Source organism: Teleopsis dalmanni, chromosome 2 (genome assembly GCF_002237135.1).
Source record: "Teleopsis dalmanni isolate 2A chromosome 2, ASM223713v2, whole genome shotgun sequence".
Classification (NCBI taxonomy): domain Eukaryota; kingdom Metazoa; phylum Arthropoda; class Insecta; order Diptera; family Diopsidae; genus Teleopsis; species Teleopsis dalmanni.
The window spans coordinates 130702724-130709122 of record NC_051847.1 but is presented as its reverse complement, the minus strand read 5'-3'; the positions used below and the strand labels follow the sequence as shown (position 1 = coordinate 130709122).

Sequence of the window (6399 nt, the reverse complement as noted above, 5' to 3'; positions counted from 1 at the left end):
TTATAAATATCTTAAATGCATATCGTTAAATATATATTTGAGATACTAAAAACTGTTTTATTCTGTAGTTAAACTTAGTTTATTAAGTTCGTTATAGACTATTATTTGTTGCAACAAAGTCCATCTTTTCGGTATATGATGTCAAAATATTCTACTTTTTATTTAAAATTTTAATTACAAAGAAAAATTATTTAAATGGTTTACCAAATATTTGGATTATCAATTTATTAGCACACAATATAAAAGAAATTAAAGGTATACATTTTGCATATTTGAAGAGAATTAAATTATATTAAGTAATATATCGTGTTATATATTGAAATGTAATATTCTAACCGATGCGCACTTTCCATGACTCTTCAATGATTTATTAGACAAAAACATCCATGTGATAAATTTTTAAATTCGATGTACAATCACACAAATATAACAATTGTCCGTGTACTCACGTTTAACAATATATCTGACTAATTATGAGTTGTTCAATTTAATGGAAACTACAAATTCCATTTTCGTGGTTTAATGGAAACCATTCTCTATCCATCGGATCTACCTATTCAAGTGTAAACGATGTGAGTACTACAAAAACCAAGTACTGTACTGCGCATCAATATTTGATTGCAGTAGATATTAAAGTTGAACCCGGAACTAGATCAGATTTCATGTAGTGAATCCATTGTATTCTTTTGTAATGCATATTATGAATATAAATACTATCTTTATATTATAATGGTGTTGTTTAATTTTGTGCTGTTAATTCCTTCATTCGATAGAGATATTTGTAGTTATTCAAATTACGATTCCATTATAGATCAGTTTATAAATGTTGCCAACAATGATTGAATCATTCAGAAAGTCTACAAAGAGAAAAAATAAATACTATAATTTTCGACAAAATAATGTATTAAAAAATATTGCACGATTACAGTTTTATAATCGCTGCAATTTGACCATACAATTTATAAAATCCGCTATTCTGAGCGCCCATCTTGCTGTAAATGTTGTTTCCGTAATTTACAACTTTACATTACAACCATTACAGACGTAAGTAGTCCTGGGCTACTTCGAATAACCTTGCTGTCGCAAGTTGATAATACCGAGCGCCCCTTAATCATTGGTCACCTGCTCATTCCACCGAAGATGCGGACGTCCTTTACTGTGTTTTATACCTGCAGGTACCGAATCAAACACCTTTACAGCCGAAAAGTGGAACTTTATAGCCCGATATATAACAAAAATCAAGCAACAACTACGTATAGTATAGCGTGAAAAAACAAATGGATCAGAATAGCCGATTTTACCAAAATTCAAACTCAAATTGCACTGCTTGAGAAACTATAATCATACTAAAATTATTTATTAAATTTAATATTTATTTAATAATATTTACTTTTTATTTTAAATCGTAATAAAATACTTTAAAAATAACTTAAAAATAAACATTAAATATTAAAGGGTATTCACAATCTTGCGTAACAAACTCGACAACCGAGTAGCAGAGTAATTGCTGCAATAGCAAATACATTTTGAGTACATGAATTTTGATGTTTACAACATTACCATGGTACTTGATTACTGCACTCATTTACTCGAGTTCGTGAATAACCCAAACAGTACTTGTTTTTCATTTATTCATAGAAATACTGTATGTTGTGTTTATTTAACTTAGCATTCACAAAAAAACCTTACAATTTACTTCCACTTTGGGTTGTAAAAGTAATACAATCACGTAATACAATAATTTAATATCACAATAGCTACTGAGCATAGCTGAACTCTCAACTAATATCAAAACAAAATTATGGTCTACTCTCTTTAGAAAGCAAAAAGTAAGCTAAAGCGATGGACCCAATTTCACAACTCTCATATGATACTAGAACTAGAATTAATTTCGAAATGGGTGCTACATTGCACAATAAATAACAATCAGAACGACTTAACTCTAATCAAATTCTTTAAAACAGATGTTACAGTAGTGACTAGTAAAATGGATCAACAGTGATCTTATTGCTAGTATTATAATTAAAACAACTCCCATGGGAAGAAATAATATTACTAACCTACCTGATTAATGCATTATTAATTCCAGGTGCAAGTATTATTTCTACTTAATTAAAAGATCTATCATGCGTCTAAATGCCAAACTCAAAATATTCTAAACTATTTATAAATCTCGTAATTGCTGCGGGCTCAATTTTACCAATTTAATTTCTTCTACATTTCTTCTCCTCATGACAAATTCGACAGGAATCAGTTTCTACTACAACTATATTCTTTATGAGTCTACAGTGCCTTGTAAGTACAGTTCAATACAAATTGCTTTATTATTATGTTGAAGCTAGTTGAGTCAGTGCACTTGAGCACTTTTACTCTCTTTTAACTGTAAGGTTTCTATTAAACCTCTCTTTACGCCTTGACTGCATTATTGTTTATCACTTCATCAGACTAAGCAATAATTGACCTCAAATATGCATACCGCGCCGAGAACCCTGTAACCATTCTGAGATTCGATAACGCGGTGTTGGTAAACCTGTCAGTTTTCGTAAATTGTTTTAGGACTCTATCCTAAATTGCTTCCAAAAAAAGGAAAAAGAAAATTAATTGACAATTCATCGAGATTTGAAAAAAAAAACAGTACGAATTCAAAGGTACATTAACTTGTTGAATATATCCACTCTGCATTCATACAAAAAAAATAGTTGGCGTGTTACGTTTCTTGATATGTCAGCATCATTTCATAGGGTTTGACATAATATATTATGTTACCCATCCTACTTTAACTTCTACTTTTTTGTCACATAAAGTAATTAATAATCAAAACTTTGTGAAATCTTAGTTGGAATATTAGAATGGGCATTATTACAGGCCATATTATATATTTACTGTACACATACGATCTATCATTCGCTGAGGTAGTCATTATTGTTAATAAGTTATTTACTATTAAGTTATTTATTTATTGCAAATCAAATCCAATAAAGCAAAGTCATATAAATTAACATTCACTTCCATTCGAAAAATTTTCCCATCAATGGCTAAATTAAAATATTCAGCATATAACAAAATAAAAAAACAAAATATCCAACCAATTATTAATAATTGTTAATAATAAATTGGATGGAAAACATATATATACATATAATATTCTCAAAACAAGATTATAAACCCAAAAATCTGCAATTACTCACAAATCGAAACTTATCAATTACAATTAACAACAAATTGTTGCTGCATCCAACTTTTCTAAAACCTATTTAACAGTATCTCATAGTTGTGTGACACTACAGTAACATCTAACATCGAAATCCTGCAGATTCCAATCAAAAAGAACTAAACAACCAACAACTAAATTTATATTTCTCCGTAATATTTCACAAGAAATTAAATATGATATATGTCATATGTCATATCAAATAAAAATTAAAAATACTAATAATCTTGCATCTTGGGGCTTATTTTAGTTACTGCAACTCTAAATCTAAATCTAATAGAAGGAAGTAAATTCACTTAATGCAGATAAACACACTATAAAAGCTTAGTGAGAGTACAGTTTCTGCTTTTAATTGATTTTTTACCTATTAAATTTTTTTTCCTTTACAACTCTTATTTTCCGACAACGAATATTTTTATTACTAATTAAGCAATTGACAACTTTGTGGAAAATTAAAAAATATTAAATATCTCGATAACTTATTTTATGCAATATTATTTTATGTCTTTAAAATTGATCTCCAACAAATCCAAGTAGATCGCTTCTGCATGCTTGCACAGTTGCCAAATGAATTACTGAAAATTATGATCATATCAAGTATTTTATCGGCTATCAAGCCAAGTAATTCCATTGAGAAGGCAAATATTCTACTTCACGTAGTTGATTATTCAGAGATAGCAATCATGTCATTATGGCAGATAACTTCTGCTGTTGCACCACATATTGTTGAACCATTGAATGCAATCTGCCCATCTGAAGTGCTTGAGCACCGAGTCATGAAGTCGATAGTCATCACTTTTTGTAATTATTTGTGCCAAATTGATTGACATAATTATTTCATTTTGCATTAAACCAAGTGATTTGTGACAGCATAAATCTGAGACCATAAAGTTTATTTAAAGATCAACGTTGTCATTAAGTAGATTGACCCATGATATTTTATTTATCACGGAGAAAGATTGCTTATTGGATATGATTAGCAAAAATAGTTGAGTTAAGTGTTAACAAATAAAAGCAATAAGGAGTGCATTGTAAAAATGTTTTTATAATTAAAGTTTTAAAAATTATAAAATTATAAATAATTAAATGGGAAATAATTATATTAATAGATAAAAGAATCTAATAAAAAGGATTTTTATTTCTTCTGAAAAAAACGATACAATAATAATAATGATTTCGTAATTAACCTCAGGTGAGGTTAAAGGTGATTATTGAAACTATCTTTATTGGTTAATTACAGATTAATAAAGAATTGTTAAACCTTAACGGTTACAAAGCCACCATTAAAGAAGAATAAATGTGTTTCTGATGGATTTCTTGGAGATATTTACGACCGAATACCTCGTAAAGAATTTGCAAGGTTCGGCGTATAGATGGATGGCAGTATTAAATTAGGCTAATATAGTTTTGTTTTAAATTTTTTGAGTGGTTATATCGAAAATATTTGAAATTCGGTTTTGTTTTTTTTTCGGCAAATTCGCTTTTGCCATCATCAGAAGAATTCCTAATATAATCTAATACAGTCTAAAAAAATGAACGGAACAGAGTGAGCGTTTTATATCAATTTTTTGACGAAAAATTATAGAAATACATGGCCAGTGGATGAGATTATTGCGGAATTAAAAGCATTTATACTGGTTTATAAGTATAGACTCTGGATTAAATAATATCAATAAGCCTTAAAAAGAAACCAAAAACCATAAAATTTTGGATTGCTTTAAAAATTGGTTTAATTTTTTCGTTTGTCATTTCGATAACTTGTTGTATTTTACTCACCATTTCCTATAATTATGGATAGCCTAATGATTCCTTCATTCTCAAAATATGTCGGTTATAATTGCACCAGATAATATTACACCAAATAACATTACAAAACATATTAGGTGTACCAGTATGAAGTGAGCGTAAAGATACAAATGTTCCGACAGGGAACATTTGTTGTGAAAGAGCCATTTTTTTTTGTTTGTTTGCTATGACATGTGAGAAATATATTTAGTATACATCAAGTCATTGAACAGACAACATCATATTTTTTCATCATGTTAAAAATGTCGAATTTTGTACCAGAAATTGATGATTTGCGGAAAGCATTAATTTTTTGTTTTCATTTGAAGAAAAGTGGTGCAGAGTCGCATCGAATGCTTGTCGAGTCATATGGTGATCATGCTCTATCAGAAGCAACATGCAAAAGATGGTTTTAACGGTTCAGAAATAATGATTTTGATGTGAGAAATGAAGAACGTGGAAGACCGCCAAAAAAGTTTGAAGACGCCGAATTGCAAACGATATTGGATGGAGATGACACTTTGGGTCAAAAGCAAATGGCAGAAATGTTAAATGTTGCACAACAAACAATTTCTGACCGTTTAAAAGCTATGGGAAAGATCCAAAAGTGGGGAAAATGGGTGCCACATGAATTAAATGAAAGACAGATGGAAAACCGAAAAAACACTTGTGAAATTTTGTTTCAAAGACACGAAAGAAAATCGGTTTTGCATCGGATTGTTACTGGCGATGAAAAATGGATTTATTTTAAGAATCCTAAACGGAAAAAATCATGGGTTAACCCGGGACAACCATCAACATCGATTGCAAGCCCAGATCGATTCGGCAAGAAGACAATGCTGTGTGTTTGGTGGGATCAGAAAGTTGTGGTGTACCACTAGCTCCTAAAACCTGGTGAAACCGTCAATTCTAGTCGCCATGAACAACAAATGATAAATTTGAACCATGCATTGATCGAGAAACGACCAGAATGGGCCAGAAGACACGGCAAGGTAATTCTGCTCCATAATAATGCACCTGCACACAAAGCAAAACGGATTCAGGATGCAATCAAAACACTTGGCTGGGAGCTGCTACCCCACCCGCCGTATTCACCAGACTTGGCTCCTTCCGACTACCTTTTGTTTTCATCGATGGGACACGCATTGGCTGAGCAGCACTTTGATTCCTACGAGGAGGTCGAAAATTGGGTGTCTGGTTGGTTTGCTTTGAAAGACGAACAATTTTTTTGGCGTGGTATCCACAAATTGCCAGAAAGGTGGTCAAAATGTGTAGAAAGCAATGACCAATACTTTGAATAAAATGTTTTTTACTTTCCTATTAATAATTAGTGTTTTATTTTCACCAAAAAACGCTCATTTTATACCGGTACACCTAATAAATAAACAATAATATACAATATA

The 6399-nt window shown here is 30.6% G+C and overlaps 1 protein-coding gene across 1 annotated transcript in view; it reads right to left on the bottom strand.

Moving 5' to 3' along the window:
* Window positions 1-200: 200 nt before the first annotated feature.
* The window catches only part of LOC119678103, a 10887-nt gene continuing 4688 nt past the window's right edge, over window positions 201-6399 (bottom strand). The window contains exon 3 of the mRNA XM_038089766.1: window positions 201-857. The gene's annotated coding sequence lies outside the window, so the exon portion shown is untranslated. The remainder of the gene's footprint in view (window positions 858-6399) is intronic.